The sequence below is a fragment of the Hippocampus zosterae genome, chromosome 11, assembly GCF_025434085.1.
Source record: "Hippocampus zosterae strain Florida chromosome 11, ASM2543408v3, whole genome shotgun sequence".
Taxonomy (NCBI): Eukaryota; Metazoa; Chordata; class Actinopteri; order Syngnathiformes; family Syngnathidae; genus Hippocampus; species Hippocampus zosterae.
Window position 1 is genome coordinate 19,620,462 of NC_067461.1, and position 18,250 is coordinate 19,638,711.

The following is an 18,250-nucleotide window of genomic DNA, read 5'->3' on the forward strand; positions in this document are numbered from 1 at the left end:
AGCTGCTATAATTGGTTAATTGACAACTTGTCACCCAGATCAAATGATTCAAATGATGAACAGAGCGAAGTCATGTGGCACCAAAACTACAACTTTACCCTCTCTATCTATAATGATAAAGATGTGCTGCTCAGAGAAGTTTGTGTGGCCTGCTGTGTGATAGGTTTGTACAGAGGTCTTGGCCTCGAGCACAGTGATGATTAATGGACACAAACACACCATCTCTCTTTTCTTCTTCGGTCATGTATTTTTAACCCTTGTAAATGAAAGATGCACGTACGCACACACACACACACACACACACACACACACACACACAGCTCATGGCCAGTGTATTGTCATAATTGAAACCCCAACAGAACAACAGGATGAGTGTGTGTGTGTGTGTGTGCGTGCGTGCGTGCGTGCGTGTGTGTGTGTGTGTGTGTGTGTGTGTGTGTGTGTGTGTGTGTGCGTTTGTATTCATGACATCTCAGGACAATTTTATGATAACACACCTTCACAATGAGGACCTGTGGAAAAATGAGGACATTTTTCGCGTCCTCATATTTCCACGCAGTCTACACTACTCTAGAGCTCACGAGGATACTCCCACACCAAAAATAAGTGATGTCCTGAAAGAGCACAATTTTCAGAAATTGTGTGTTTAAGTGTGTTTAACTTTCGACTCACTTTTCATTTGGAAAACTAGTGGCCAACTTCGGTACTTAACACACTTTTAACACACTTTCAGTGACGTCATTGTGCAGGACCTCAAATGTCATCTTTTTCGGACTGACTCACACATTTTCCCCGCCCTCGTCCTGATAAGTCACATCAATTAGCAGTCACACAAAATCCAACATGTGAAGCAGCCAGACAATCCTACTCTCAAACACGACCACGCGTGGATGACCATCGGGTAAGCAATTCCTTTTCATTTATCTTACCGTAACATAGAAGTTGTTCAATATAACCGTGTTTAACAGTGCCCACCAAAGGTAATATCATTCAATAAGACAGCTAGCTAGCTAGCTAGCTCGATCGTTAGCATGCTAATAAGCTTCCAGTAAAAGTAATGTGGACATGTCCTGCAGGCAAGGTTCTGGAAAACTTTTCTAAATCTTTAACAACACAGTCTGTGGAACTTGGTTTTGGTACCATATATTTATTTCAGTGCAGTATTTGTTTTATTCGATTGCAGTTAATTTAAATTAGTTAGTACAGGTAGCCTAATGAAAGTGGGCCAGGCACTTCTAGCATTTACGCTAAGCCCGGTGTATTTACACTGTTTATTCTTGTGCTGATTCAATTGTACACCGTTTCAATGAAAAAAACAAACAAACGTTTGCAATGAAATTATAGCAGAATTCAGCTTTGTTGGTACATTTGGTCAAGACAATATTGTGTTACTCTATTTTAATTTTACATTGTTATCTGCCTGACAAATGGTTTGCCCGAATCTATTAGTCTGACCAGCAAATGTTTGATGAAATGAATTTTTGTATTTTTGAGGAAGAAAATAATATTCCTTTGGCTCAGTACTTTTTGAGCCAAAATAAGTGCTGCCATAATATTGTGCTTGCTTGTCTGGCTGACTTCTTCTCACTTTCCATTGTAGATGTTTACTGGTGGTGATAATGTCACAAAGAAGAACCAGACTGAGCCCTGAATCTGAGGCTGCTCCTTTTATCTGGAGTCAACAAGCCTTGTTTGAAAGCCCAGTGGATCAATGATTATAAAGGTATGCTATCAATCTACCTGCTATCTAATTCTTATGGCTACCGCAAGCATATGACAAGAGCTGCAACCAAAGCCTGTCACAGTGACAGATTTTATTCGTACATTGTATTTACCCCAAAACTGTCACAATAAACAGCATATTTTTTATGCCATTGATCATATTGGAGCAAAAATAATTGAAGTACTTTTGAAGAAAATGTTTAGCAGCCATTATCATTCAATTATTGAGAATATTGTATTGCCATGTAGAACTAGGAATATCTTGGAATGAAAAAATAGAAATAGAAATTATTCGGCTTCTGTTAAAATATTGTGCTTCACCAAATATCACAATTCATAAAAACGCATACATCCGTAATAGTCGAGGAAAATTAGATGCCTTTAAACTTCCTTCATAATGCTTATTTCACCTGATTGAAGAAGGCTGTGGTAGCTGTTTGACAAATCCACATTTTTATCAGCAATTTGTACTGCCCATCAAAAGTCTCTACTTAGTTGAAAACAACGAATGGTCACCGGAATTATTTTTCAGTCATTACATTGTTTTAGTCTGAAAGAGTATGTTTCGGGTGTTGTCTTTATTATTTGAACTCAGTCATGTCTGTTGTCCTGAAATTGTTAGCTATAAGAGCTGTACAGTGGTAACTACCATAAAGAGCCGGCTTGTGCTGTGTATGAAGTTTAATTTATTTAAAAGTCATGTAACTACGACATACTGTATTTCTGAAACTCTATGGTTGCTATAATGTTGATTTTCATGATTTCAGTCATGCCCTCATACTTCCCAGTTACTGTAGAATACTTTTTAGAATATTTCTGATACTGTAATGTTGCTGAAAAACCTGAGTGTGATCAGGTGAAATTACTTTTGTCTGGACCTAACACTGGAGAGCCTGTGTTCGAATGTCCCGTAATGGCACCGTAATGGTGTTATGTTGCAGACACCAAGTGACGGGATCTTGACTGAACCTTCTGGAGACCAAGAAGGGAGTGAGAGATCCACTTCATCCTTACAACAGGTTACTACTTCTTATCATGATATACTAGGTTTGAGTTTTCAGCTTTCTTTGACAAACACAGGAGAAGTTATAAATCAGAAACATGGACTCTCCATGATTTCAGTCGTCATTTCCTCATATTTCTTTAGACCTGAAAAACCCAAGTGTGTTTCAGGTGACATGACTTTTGCCTTAACCTAACATCTGGTGAGCCTGCGTTCGAATGTCCCCATATTGCTGTACCACAGAACTGAACAGTGTTAACTTTCTATAGTGTGGTATATTCATCCCAAACTCTCCCGTGAGCAATGTTCAATGATAATTAATGTTTATTCATTTCTTAAATGGTCAAAATGAAGAATGCTGAATATTTTGACACCGTAATGTTATGTTGCAGACACCAAGTGACCTGACTGAACCCTCTGGAGACCATGAATGGAGTGAGATATCCACTTCATTCTTACAACAGGTTACTACTTCTTATCATGATATACTAGGTTTGAGTTTTCAGCTTTCTTTGACAAACACAGGAGAAGTTATAAGTCAGAAACATAGACTCTCCATGATTTCAGTCGTCATGTCCTCATATTTCTTGAGACCTGAAAAACCTGAGTGTGTTTCAGGTGACATGACTTTTGTCTTAACCTAACTCTGGAGAGCCTGTGTTCGAATGTCCCCATATTGCTGTTCCACAGAACTGAACAGTGTTAACTTTCTATAGTGTGGTATATTCATCCCAAACTCTCCCGTGAGCAATGTTCAATGATAATTAATATTTATTCATTTCTTAACTGGTCAGAATGAAGAATGCTGAATATGTTGACACCGTAATGTTATGTTGCAGACACCAAGTGACCTGACTGAACCCTCTGGAGACCATGAATGGAGTGAGAGATCCACTTCATTCTTACAACAGGTTACTACTTCTTATCATGATATACTAGGTTTGAGTTTTCAGCTTTCTTTGACAAACACAGGAGAAGTTATAAGTCAGAAACATAGACTCTCCATAATTTCAGTCGTCATGTCCTCATATTTCTTCAGACCTGAAAAACCTGAGTGTGTTTCAGGTGACATGACTTTTGTCTTAACCTAACTCTGGAGAGCCTGTGTTCGAATGTCCCCATATTGCTGTTCCACAGAACTGAACAGTGTTAACTTTCTATAGTGTGGTATATTCATCCCAAACTCTCCCGTGAGCAATGTTCAATGATAATTAATATTTATTCATTTCTTAACTGGTCAAAATGAAGAATGCTGAATATTTTGACACCGTAATGTTATGTTGCAGACACCAAGTGACCTGACTGAACCCTCTGGAGACCATGAATGGAATGATAGATACACTTCATCCTTACAACAGGTTACTACTTCTTGTCATGATATACTAGGTTTGAGTTTTCAGCTTTCTTTGACAAACACAGAAGAAGTTATAAATCAGAAACATGGACTCTCCATGATTTCAGTCGTCATGTCCTCATATTTCTTTAGACCTGAAAAACCGGAGTGTGTTTCAGGTGATATGATTTTTGTCTGGACTTAACTCTGGAGAGCCTGTGTTCGAATGTCCCCATATTGCTGTTACACAGAGCTGAACAGTGTTAACTTTCTATAGTGTCTTATATTAATCCCAAACCCTCCTGTGAGCGATGTTCAATGAATAACAATGTTTATTCATTTATTAACTAATCAGGATGAATAAATTTGAATATTTCTGACACTGCACTGTTGCTATGTTGCAGACACCAAGTGTTCCGATCCTGATGAAACCTTTTGAAGATCAAGAAAGGAGTGGAAGATCCACTTCTTCCTTACAACAGGTTACTACGTCTTATCATTATATACTAGGTTTGAGTTTTCAGCTTTCTTTGACAAACACAGGAGAAGTTATAAATCAGAAACATGGACTCTCCATGATTTCAGTCGTCATGTCCTCATATTTCGTCAGACCTGAAAAACCTGAGTGTGTTTCAGGTGACATGACTTTTGTCTTAACCTAACTCTGGAGAGCCTGTGTTCGAATGTCCCCATATTGCTGTTCCACAGAACTGAACAGTGTTAACTTTCTATAGTGTGGTATATTCATCCCAAACTCTCACGTGAGCAATGTTCAATGATAATTAATATGTATTCATTTCTTAACTGGTCAGAATGAAGAATGCTGAAACTTTTGACACCGTAATGTTGTTATGTTGCAGACATCAAGTGACAGGTACCTGACTGAACCCTCTGGAAACCAAGAATGGAGTGAGAGATCCACTTCATCCTTACAACAGGTTACTACTTCTTATCATGATATACTAGGTTTGAGTTTTCAGCTTTCTTTGACAAACACAGGAGAAGTTATAAATCAGAAACATGGACTCTCCATGATTTCAGTCGTCATGTCCTCATATTTCTTGAGACCTGAAAAACCTGAGTGTGTTTCAGGTGACATGACTTTTGTCTTAACCTAACTCTGGAGAGCCTGTGTTCGAATGTCCCCATATTGCTGTTCCACAGAACTGAACAGTGTTAACTTTCTATAGTGTGGTATATTCATCCCAAACTCTCCCGTGAGCAATGTTCAATGATAATTAATATTTATTCATTTCTTAACTGGTCAGAATGAAGAATGCTGAATATTTTGACACCGTAATGTTATGTTGCAGACACCAAGTGACCTGACTGAACCCTCTGGAGACCATGAATGGAGTGAGAGATCCACTTCATTCTTACAACAGGTTACTACTTCTTATCATGATATACTAGGTTTGAGTTTTCAGCTTTCTTTGACAAACACAGGAGAAGTTATAAGTCAGAAACATAGACTCTCCATAATTTCAGTCGTCATGTCCTCATATTTCTTCAGACCTGAAAAACCTGAGTGTGTTTCAGGTGACATGACTTTTGTCTTAACCTAACTCTGGAGAGCCTGTGTTCGAATGTCCACATATTGCTGTTCCACAGAACTGAACAGTGTTAACTTTCTATAGTGTGGTATATTCATCCCAAACTCTCCCGTGAGCAATGTTCAATGATAATTAATATTTATTCATTTCTTAACTGGTCAGAATGAAGAATGCTGAATATTTTGACACCGTAATGTTATGTTGCAGACACCAAGTGACCTGACTGAACCCTCTGGAGACCATGAATGGAGTGAGAGATCCACTTCATTCTTACAACAGGTTACTACTTCTTATCATGATATACTAGGTTTGAGTTTTCAGCTTTCTTTGACAAACACAGGAGAAGTTATAAGTCAGAAACATAGACTCTCCATGATTTCAGTCGTCATGTCCTCATATTTCTTCAGACCTGAAAAACCTGAGTGTGTTTCAGGTGACATGACTTTTGTCTTAACCTAACTCTGGAGAGCCTGTGTTCGAATGTCCCCATATTGCTGTTCCACAGAACTGAACAGTGTTAACTTTCTATAGTGTGGTATATTCATCCCAAACTCTCCCGTGAGCAATGTTCAATGATAATTAATATTTATTCATTTCTTAACTGGTCAAAATGAAGAATGCTGAATATTTTGACACCGTAATGTTATGTTGCAGACACCAAGTGACCTGACTGAACCCTCTGGAGACCATGAATGGAATGATAGATACACTTCATCCTTACAACAGGTTACTACTTCTTGTCATGATATACTAGGTTTGAGTTTTCAGCTTTCTTTGACAAACACAGAAGAAGTTATAAATCAGAAACATGGACTCTCCATGATTTCAGTCGTCATGTCCTCATATTTCTTTAGACCTGAAAAACCGGAGTGTGTTTCAGGTGATATGATTTTTGTCTGGACTTAACTCTGAAGAGCCTGTGTTCGAATGTCCCCATATTGCTGTTACACAGAGCTGAACAGTGTTAACTTTCTATAGTGTCTTATATTAATCCCAAACCCTCCTGTGAGCGATGTTCAATGAATAACAATGTTTATTCATTTATTAACTAATCAGGATGAATAAATTTGAATATTTCTGACACTGCACTGTTGCTATGTTGCAGACACCAAGTGTTCCGATCCTGATGAAACCTTTTGAAGATCAAGAAAGGAGTGGAAGATCCACTTCTTCCTTACAACAGGTTACTACGTCTTATCATTATATACTAGGTTTGAATTTTCAGCTTTCTTTGACAAACACAGGAGAAGTTATAAATCAGAAACATGGACTCTCCATGATTTCAGTCGTCATGTCCTCATATTTCGTCAGACCTGAAAAACCTGAGTGTGTTTCAGGTGACATGACTTTTGTCTTAACCTAACTCTGGAGAGCCTGTGTTCGAATGTCCCCATATTGCTGTTCCACAGAACTGAACAGTGTTAACTTTCTATAGTGTGGTATATTCATCCCGAAATCTCCCGTGAGCAATGTTCAATGATAATTAATATTTATTCATTTCTTAACTGGTCAAAATGAAGAATGCTGAATATTTTGACACCGTAATGTTATGTTGCAGACACCGAGTGACCTGACTGAACCCTCTGGAGACCATGAATGGAATGATAGATACACTTCATCCTTACAACAGGTTACTACTTCTTGTCATGATATACTAGGTTTGAGTTTTCAGCTTTCTTTGACAAACACAGAAGAAGTTATAAATCAGAAACATGGACTCTCCATGATTTCAGTCGTCATGTCCTCATATTTCTTTAGACCTGAAAAACCGGAGTGTGTTTCAGGTGATATGATTTTTGTCTGGACTTAACTCTGGAGAGCCTGTGTTCGAATGTCCCCATATTGCTGTTACACAGAGCTGAACAGTGTTAACTTTCTATAGTGTCTTATATTAATCCCAAACCCTCCTGTGAGCGATGTTCAATGAATAACAATGTTTATTCATTTATTAACTAATCAGGATGAATAAATTTGAATATTTCTGACACTGCACTGTTGCTATGTTGCAGACACCAAGTGTTCCGATCCTGATGAAACCTTTTGAAGATCAAGAAAGGAGTGGAAGATCCACTTCTTCCTTACAACAGGTTACTACGTCTTATCATTATATACTAGGTTTGAGTTTTCAGCTTTCTTTGACAAACACAGGAGAAGTTATAAATCAGAAACATGGACTCTCCATGATTTCAGTCGTCATGTCCTCATATTTCTTCAGACCTGAAAAACCTGAGTGTGTTTCAGGTGACATGACTTTTGTCTTAACCTAACTCTGGAGAGCCTGTGTTCGAATGTCCCCATATTGCTGTTCCACAGAACTGAACAGTGTTAACTTTCTATAGTGTGGTATATTCATCCCAAACTCTCCCGGGAGCAATGTTCAATGATAATTAATGTTTGTTCATTTCTTAACTGGTCAGAATGAAGAATGCTGAATATTTTGACACCGTAATGTTATGTTCCAGACACCAAGTGACCTGATTGAACCCTCTGGAGACCATGAATGGAATGAGAGATAAATTCTCAAAATTCTCAAATTTTCAAAATTCTCATTATTTCCTGGAATATCTTATTTTGATTATTTTATTTTTCCATTTTTAATAAATAATGCCTTCTTTTACAGGTGGGAATAAGAGACGCACGTGGACAGATTATGAAGTGAAGGCTGTTGAGCGACATATGTTTGATTTCATAACAAGCCATAAAGTTTCAGGTAAAACGAGCTGTGAGTCCTGTCTCCACGCAGAGCCAGCAGCTCTGAACGACAGAGGCTGGGTGTCCATCAAAAACTACATCCACAACAGGATATAACTGCATTAAAAAGGGAAATGAATGGCTAGTCCATTGAAATGCGAGCACGTCTGGGTACATTTCAGTTCAAGTTAACTAAAGCAATAGCAATGGTGCATTTAGGGTGGGATGGTCAATTATGGATTTCATATTTGTTGTTGGATACTGTGTTTCACGTTTGTTGTTTCATGATCTTCAAGAGCAATTTGGAAAATCCTTGAAGATGTATGAACATGTACAGTAAATTATACTGTATATCAGGCATGTTCCGATCTGGGCCTGGAGAGCCACTGTCGTGCCTGTTTTCCAGCTCTCCCGGCTGCATCACACCTGTTTCAGATGATCAGTTCATCAGTCAGCTCTGATGCAGCATTAGAACATCCTGGGAGAGCTGGAAAACAAAAAGACAGCGGCCCTTGAGGACCGACCTTGGACACTCCTGCTGTATATAAACGTACGTACGATATACAAACTTCTCACAAAAGATAGGCTTATTAGGTTTGAGGTGATATTTTGGAAAAACCCTAAAACATTTGAATTCATCCTATTTCAAGAATTTCAATACTTTTTGAAAAGCTGCTTTTGTCTAACGGTAGCTAAAGAAGTTGCTACACACATGGCACAATATATGGCCAGATTCATTAAAAATTCTTCATCGCAGTATTCACATTTTGACATAATCTTCTTCAGTTCAAACAACCCTCATCTATTGCAGTGCTTTGTGTCATGGAGAGGAGGTGGCATGTTTTCTGTGTTCATAATTTCATATTGTCAGCAATTAAAAAATAAGAAAGTGGACTGACCACATATTTAACCGTCTCTTCTTCTTCACAGCTTATTTTACTATCTTGTATTATTAATGTGAATATTTGAGGGATGACGGTTATAACGACTGTTTGGCACATTCGCCTCACAGTTCAGCAATTGATATTTGAATGTTTGAATCTGGGCATCCTTCCTTTGTAGAGTTCTCCCCATGCCTGAGCATGACAATTGGACACATGTGCCTAACATATACTGTTGGTATGTAACATGAGTCAATTTAAAAATACACACTTTACTCTTAGCTGGTCTTCATAAGTCATATATACTTGAAAATGATGTGTATCCAGGGGGCTCAAAATTCACAAAAACATGAAATGGTAGTGTGTTTGAGGTGACTGTCTCCATAATACACAAAAACCTGTCAATGTCCTCATATGTAGTAGTTTTGTCATAAATCAAAAAAAAATTACGTCCTAGCCAAAATCTGAGTAGATGGCTGTCTTCCTGATTTTTTTTCATGGTTACCATATTTTTTTGGAGCCTGTAGGACCACGGGAAAGGCATGTACCCATATGTCGGGTGAACAAACGGACGTCCTGAAAATGCACCAAAACACGTATGTGTGTGTGTGTGTGTGTGTGTGTGTGTGTGTGTGTTAATGAGATGACCTGTTTGGTCCACCTGTTCTCCCCAGCTGTCCAGGTTAAATTGAAGGCCGTAAATATCTTGGAGGATCCGCCGGGTTTCATTCATCTTACACCTCTCGATCTCGATCCAGTTCTGCACTCTTGTCTCTTCTTTTTTTTTTTTGCGTCGTCTCCTTTCATATTTTACCCTCAAGCTCTTCTTCTACATCACTGTCCCCATCCCTTCATGAATTTTAACCTCTTCATATACTCATGTTTCCTGATACCATTTCTTCTTCTTGCTACAGATGTGGAAGGAACAATATCACCGATCAAGTGTGAGTTGACCTGATGGCCATTTTCTAGTGTGATCTACTAGCCCAATTTCTTGCAGACTATTGTATCTTTAGTTACTATATATTATGAGTATGGAGTAAGTAAAATTCTAAATCATACTCACAAGAGCACGCCGCACACGGTAGGAGTATAAAATTATCTTTGGAGCCATTATGATAATTGGAGACTTAAATTGAATTGTTCGTAAATCAGAACCAGATTGACATTTGAGATAATTAAAAAAAAAAAAAACAATACTGTAGTGTGGTGCCTGTTAAAATTAGCTTCAACCATTGGAATGATGACTTCCCGAATTCACACACACACACACACACACACACGTTCAAATGCAAGGTTTGGTAAGTCTAAAAAAAGACACCAATGTCAATCATTAAACACGTTAATAGTGGACAAAAGTTTTGAAATGATTTATCTTGGCCTTTTTTTGTAATCACAAACCCCTCACATTTCAAACTGGGCTATGTAGATTTCTTAACTTCACTTCATATCACACATTTCTTGACCAGGGCTACCAAACTGGTCCCTCCAGGTTAAGTTTTGGAGGTGTTCTCCAACTCTGTCAGTAGAGTGGGATGAATCGTGGCTTTAATCGGGCATGACTGGCACTGAAACTGAAGGTGGTATCCTTGGGACAAGGTGGAAATCCCTCAAGAATTTGAAGTCTGGCCAGCCCACTAGTCAAGCTGTTGTCAGGAGTAGCACCTGACTCCTGGCCAAAATGCTTAATTTCCTCTCCTCTGAGAGACTGCGGGGAGTGGTGGTGGTTGGATTGGTGAGTGCTGAGCATTCACATCCATGTGTTTTAAAGGAAGGAAGCAACATTCTACTACCCAAAAGGGAGAGACACCTGCAAAAAGGTTTTACAGGAGGGACAGGTGGGAACTCATACATCAGTAGTGATCAAATTAGCAAACAAATAACAACACAAAACTGAGGAACACTTTGGCGAACACACGTCAGAAGATAGAAAGGGGGCATCAAAGGTGACAGATGACTTTGATGTTATGAAAAAAACTTTGACTCGAAAAAGGTTAAGTGAGCAAGACAGATCATCCAGTGCTTATGCCAACCAAGAACGAAACAGAAATCAGAGCACATCGACATATACAGAACTGATATACACTGCAAGAATCACAAAGGAGGCAGAGAGAGGGAGAGAGAGAGAGAGAGAGAGAGAGAGAGAGAGAGAGAGAGAGAGAGAGAGAGAGAGTAATTTATTCAATTTTGACTCACTAACGACTGACACAGGAAGGAGACTGTGTGGGAGATCCATTTGTGTGTGCGTGTACCTCCCTGTGTGTGTTTGAGTCTCCAGAAGCAAAGAGTATGTCACTTGCTACACGTGATGGTTGCATAGGCCAGGCGCAAGTACACACGTCATGAACCATCAGGTGTGTATGCGTGTGTGTGTGTGTGTGTGTGTGTGTGTGTGTGTGTGTGATCAGATACTCTCAACTGTATCCTCCCACCTCCACTCCAGTCTGCGTGTATGATGTTATACAATAGGGTGAGTGTCGACTGGAGCACGTGCACTGGGCCTCCGTGCACGGCAGGTGAAAGAGGGAAATTGGGCCATTCCATCATGTAATTCAGGGAGGCCAAGCTGACATGCTGATCGGGTGTGCATGCATAATGGTCACCAAAAAAGAACCTCTATTTTGAATAATTTCCACCTAAGCCACCCACTCCATGCCAACAGCCCTCTACCAAAATGTACTCTATGTGCGGCATAAAGTAGATTTGCTCTTGGTCAGACTGGGACCTCATCCATCTTAGCAATGAATGGAAACCAGGATGTGACTGTAACCAACAGAGACCTGGATTGAGCCATTTACAACTTTATCTCCTCTCTGCCCTTTTTTTTTATTTTTACATTGCCTCACCCAGAAGAAGAAACTTGGTGAGGATAAAGAGACGGTGGAGAGGAGAAGGTTGTATTGTAAACGTGAATTCCAAACAGGAATGAAGGTGAGAACCTTTTGAATGAGGACAATGTGATCTACAACATGGGAAATACAACTTAGGAAAGAAAAATGTGTGGTCCAAGACCACATTGGATCCCACCGGGCATAATTGTTTATGTTCCTGTGTACAGGTATGTGCTATAGAAGACAATGCTATTAGGAAGCCTGATGGTGTAACAATTAAGAGAAAAGGGAAATCAACTTCGCTATATTTATAAAACACTTTCAAACAAATACTGGTGTATACAAGTCAAGTTAATTACAACTTTTTTGTCAAATGTGTATGTTATACGTACAGCACAGATGAAACCTCCTCCCTCTTAAACAGACAACATACAACAAGAGGAAAAGTGCTGCACATGAAGCAAAAAATAACACACACAACAAACAATAAAACAATTGATGAATAACAAGGACAGCAGAAAGCATAAAACGAGATAGTAAAAAGTAATTGCACTAGTGTAAGCATCCTGAGAAACATTGTGCATGTAGAATGCGAGTGAAGCAGTAAAATACATCCGTTTTTGTCCATGTTCGGGGATGGCCATTTCTCCCATTTGCTTGGTTGTTCCCTGAGCCCTGAGGAACTGCGATGTCATTTTCAGTCGACAGCAAGTGTCAAAACGGCCGCCTGCATCGATGGATAAAAATGGGTGGATTTGGCTGGTTAACTCATATTCCACAAACTCAATATGAATCAGAGTGCAGAGTTTAGATCAGGGGTGGCCAAACTTTTTGGACCGAAGATCTACTTTTTGATCAACTAACCTCCCGGGATCTACCCTTACCGGCACACGCATGCACACGCACACACACGCACGCATGCACACCATGATGAGAAACAGCCTGAAACTGATGCATGCGATACACTTTTGCAGCCTGTTAACTATCGTAGCTCACACGTACAGTTTAAAAGTGCTTCCCTGGGCCCTCCTAGATTCCTGTTCTTTGCCCGTGCCCTCAGTGAATTGTACACGAAGCAAACTCTGAATCATAATAATGACGATAATTGCAGGCTGCTGAGCGCAAACAACTTCCGGTGACGTAATCACGCGCCACCGTAAATTCAAGATTTACCTGCTTTATTTTATTTTTTAATTGTTTTTTTGTGTGAAAATGAGACTGATAGGATGATTAGGATGCAGCGTATATTAACACAAAACATATATATTACTAACATGTACAAAGACACACAAATGGTTGTTTTTTTTTTTCTCCTCGACACTCCTCGGATCTACTTGGGACCTGTCTTAGATCTACCGGTAGATCAGGATCTACCTAATGGGCACTCCAGGTTTAGACTAATGAAGGGGCATAGAACATATTCTTGGAAAGATTTTTTTTGCGTTGACTTCTCTTAAAAACTATTTCCTTTTAACTCAACACATAAAAAAGTAAACGTAACTTGGTTCTGGGGCTAGAACCTATTAATTCTATTGCCAGTCATTTTAATGGAGAGTTCTGAACAAATTATAACTTTGAGGTTATAATTCCTGATACCTAAATAATTTCCCAGAACCAGGAGGTGCTGGTACTGTAGTGATGTGCATAAACAAAGAAAGTGGGCCTTATTTCATGGCCAGCGCGAGTCTAGTGCAAATTTGTATGAGCAGGGGTGGAGTTTCATTTCTCTTGATATTTTCTTAGATGGGCGCAGTTAAAAAGGAGTGTTTGCGCCATTGTGAGAAGCCAATGCAAGCAGCTCATCTCCTTCTCTTTAAAGTCAGCATGACAGAGGCAGACAGTCTTTGACGTTGCGGAAGCAGAAGTAGCCTCGCTGGAGTCCCTATAGAACAGTGGTCACCAACATGGTGCCCGCGGGCACCAGGTAGCCCGTGAAGACCACTTGAGTAGCCCGCCAGTGCCTGGACATTGTGATTTGCTAGTAGAAATTATGATTTAAAAATGCAAACATTGGCAGTACTGTGAGACATTTCGAAACACGATCAAAGTCTGACAATTTAAATCATCAAGTATTAAAAATAACACATCCTCATATTATTGAAGGTATTTTGGACAAATATGTTATTTCAGACGTGTATCAATTTGGTAGCCCTTCACACAATCGGTACACATGAAGTTGCTCTCACCCTCAAAAATGTTGGTGACACCTGCTATAGAAGATCAAAGCGTGCAAAGTATATTTTTTTAAGGAACTGGAAGAAGATTTCCACTTGTGGATGATGTCAAATTGGCCAGGGAGATCACAGATAAGCACTGTGAAGTGGACACTTGGAGACAGCCTTCCACCCCGGTTGTGTCCGTTTGTGATCGCCCACATCACTGTGCTGCGGCCCTGGCGGTGTTTTCAATATATAACAATTCAAGAGCATTACAAGTTCAATTACTTGATTTGTAGAATGATTCAGCCTGCACCTATGAACAAATTCACCAAAATCACGTTATATCACCTGAACCACAACTTAGACCTGCTCTGAAATGGTCTTAAGTCATCAGTCACCGAATTGTCAAATAGACGAGTGACTGTTATTCGTGTATGGGAACATGCACTGATGCGCAGTCTCAGTTTCTGTTCACCAAGTCCTTTTTACAATCTTTTTGTGGTATTGAAAACCAAAACTTCAGCCAGCAGACCCATTGAATACGAGAGGGGTATTAAGTTTCTCAACTTTTACTAAGCAAATTAACTGAACGAACAACTCAATTCAATAATTTGTTGAAAAAAAATGTGAACTGATCTTTGAACTAGTTGGGGAGAAAATAAACTTTCTAAACCAGGGGTGCCCATTAGGTAGATCCTGATCTACCGGTAGATCTAAGACAGGTCCCAAGTAGATCCGAGAAGTGTCGAGGAGAAAAAAAAATAATAAAATAAACATCCATTTGTGTCTCTTTGTACATGTTAGTAATATATATTTTTTTGTGTTAATGTATGTTGCACCCTAATCATCTTATAAGTCTCATTTTCACAAAAAAATAAAAATAAAAAATAAAATAAAGCAGGTAAATCTTGAATTTACCGTGGCGCGTGATTACATCACCGGAAGTTATTTGCGCTCAGCAGTCTGCAATTGCAGCTTGTAATCAGAGCTGTTGCGCTCTATCTTTTATCGTCATTATTGTCATTCAGAGTTTACTTCGTGTACAATTCACCGAGGGCACGGGCAAAGAATAGGAATCTAGGAGGGCCCAGGGAAGCACTTTAAAACTGTACGTGTGAGTGCATCGCATGCCTCAGTTTCAGGCAGTTTCTCATCATGGTGTGCATGTGTGCGTGTGTGTGCGCGTGCGTGCCGGTAAGGGTAGATCCCGGGAGGTTAGTTGATTAAAAAGGAGATCTTCGGTCCAAAAAGTTTAGGCACCCCTGTTCTAAACACTTTACATATGTGTTAGCTTCACATGGAGAGCAAGTTTAACTGTAATGTACTGTATATGAACAAGGCGGCCCGTCGGTCGAGTGGTTAGCGCGTCGACCTCACAATACAGGAGTGCAGGGTTCAATTCCGGCTCCGGCCTCCCTGCATGCAGTTTGCATGTTTTGCCCTGCGATTGGCTGTCAACCGGTTCAGGGTGTCCTCCGCCTCCTGCCCGAAGACAGCTCAGATGGGCTCCAGCAACCCCCACAGCCCTTGTGAGGAGAAAGCGCATCATAAAATGGATGTATGTATGCATTTGAACAATTTGGTTACCGGCCCCTCATTTCGGTTACAAAAGTATGCCTTTAACCTACATTTTTTATAAATAAATAATGATGATAACATAAAATAAATCCTACCTGTCTAAGGTGATTTTAACCATTCCGCCCTCCCTCCTATGCAAAGAAAGGAGGTGGCCGTATAACTGTTATTCATAGCACAAACAGAGGGTGAGTTTTATTGCAGGTAGATAAAAAGATATCGTCCTTCTGCTGCTGTCTACATGCACTATATATACAGTGTCATTAATGTGAGATGTGCATCTCAGTGGCAAATAGATATGCAATTAAGATACAATTTCACTTTTATGTGAAGGAAAAAAAAAGTAGAATTTAAAGAGTGGGCTTTATGTAGTGCAGGTGAATCATCACCAGGAATCTTGTTTATTTTTATTCAGTCAATCGTTGTTGAGAACACGGGTAGCAAGATGCTAATCCTCGTCAATTCTTAAGAGGCGCCCCCAAAGGTGAATGGCACAAACAAAGAGGGCAGATGACTGAACACAGTGATTGCCTAAAATTAAAAGAACGATGAGTTGAATGAGAGAAGTGGTTAGAAAGAAAAAAAAATGCAGAAGGAGGAGGAAGAGAAGGGATGATGAGGATGGACTGAGGATTGAGAGCAGATGGGGGACAGAAAGGAGGAGCTGGAAGATAGTGGACATGTACATTTCTATGAGTAAATGTTTCCTGCAGCCAAGGGTGATTGAGCACCTCTGCCCTGAACTCTGTATAATGAGCAGAGAGAAAGGGAAAGTTTTTTTCCTGGAAAGTTCCCAAATTATTTAGAGGCTTATGGTGGAAGAAAAAAAAATGCAATTTGGCGTCTCAATATGGGATGAAAAATAATAGAATTCTTTGTGACAGCTTTTCCAACCTCTTGCCGTATAATGATTCTTTTACCTCCCTCACCACCAACACCACCACCACCACCTCCGTCCTCCATCTTGGCTGAATCTCTCCCTCCCTGAGCCTGTAGTATCCGGGTACATCTGTTTTGCATGAGATGCATAAAATGACAGGACTTAGACAGCCACTGCATCTAGTGACAAAGATTACTGTCAACCACCTTCGCCAGTTAATACATCATTGCCACTGGTCCATTCCCTGCCTCTGTCTCCTAGCGACAGCCTATCCCTTGGTGAGGCCCGGGCCATGTGATGAACTCCCCCCCCCCCCCCCCCCCCTTAAACACAACTCCCTACACCCCTGCCAAATCTCGTGCCACACACACACACACACACACACACACACAAACACACATACACACGCACCTCCATTACTCTTCACCTTACCTTTCACACAACAAAAAGAGAGGAACAGTTATTTTCAACTTTACATTTTTATTGTATTAGCATAAAACACGCTGCCTCTGCATTCATTTCAGAGCAGTTGCGTTCGACTGGTGATTAGACTTCTTAGTTTGCCGTCGCCATAAAGAGTAGGTGCGGTTGAAGATGTGTTCTTAGAAACAAGGCATACGTTCGGAAAGAACAAAACATGGAAGCAGAGCGAGAAAGCATGGGATAATGTTTGGAAAATAATCTGAACATGCAAATTGTATTCAAGGTTATCTGATGGTCCACTGGTTATAATTTATTGCACTGGTCAAAGCATTAGATTAATTCACTTTAGTTTTATAAAGCAGTACACCGCTTCCTTCATGTTGTATTTGACAAAATATTGGTGGGCAGGGACCAGAAAAAAAACATTGATGACTATAGTAACCACATGCAAAATACTTTTTTGACAAATGACAGGACCCTGAATCGCAAAAAAATAAAATAAAATAATTTGCTACTGAGTTGTTAAAAGAGTACGGACTTTATTGTCCTGGGGGGTAAAAATACAACTATTTTCATACAGCTTTACAACTTTATTTGGAGAGAATGTATCTTTTACCCCAGTAATTCTTTTTTAGGGAACAAAATTAAGAGCTGGCAAACTAAGGTGAAAGTTAGATTTGTGCATATTCTAGTGACATTTATTAAGGTTTTTTATTTATGGATATTAATCATTAAATTCTATTATGACTATATCATTTATGAGTAGTACAAATGTGAAAAAAACACTGTATCACAGGATACAGCACATATTGTGGAAAATGTGTTAATGTGGACAAAATGCTACATCTGAAAGATGTGTATCTCTCATTTCTTCCAGAGCAAGACCCTCATCCAGGTCAAAACTCGACCTCACCAACCAAAGCTAAAGTTGGACTCTCATGAACAATCAATGAGTGTTGTCTCTTTCATTCCAAGTGGGCCAAATTAGTTATATTAAAAGTAAATTTATGGAAAATAATTCATTCATTCATCATCTGAACCGCTTCGGTCAGACTAGGGTCGAGGGGGTGCTGGAGCCTATCCCGGCTGTCTTTGGGCAGTAGGTAGGGAACACCGCGAATTGGTAGCCAACCAATTGGAGGGCACACAGAGACAAACAACCATGCACGCCCTCACTCACACCTAGGGACAATTTAGGG

The 18,250-nt window shown here is 39.7% G+C and overlaps 1 long non-coding RNA gene across 1 annotated transcript; it reads left to right on the plus strand.

The window, feature by feature from the left end:
• Nucleotides 1-324: 324 nt before the first annotated feature.
• Nucleotides 325-6,337, plus strand: LOC127610752 (uncharacterized). The gene is made up of 4 exons (XR_007965023.1): nt 325-1,723; nt 2,664-2,741; nt 4,919-4,996; nt 6,266-6,337. It is a non-coding gene; the product is annotated as an uncharacterized LOC127610752 (long non-coding RNA).
• Nucleotides 6,338-18,250: the final 11,913 nt, after the last annotated feature.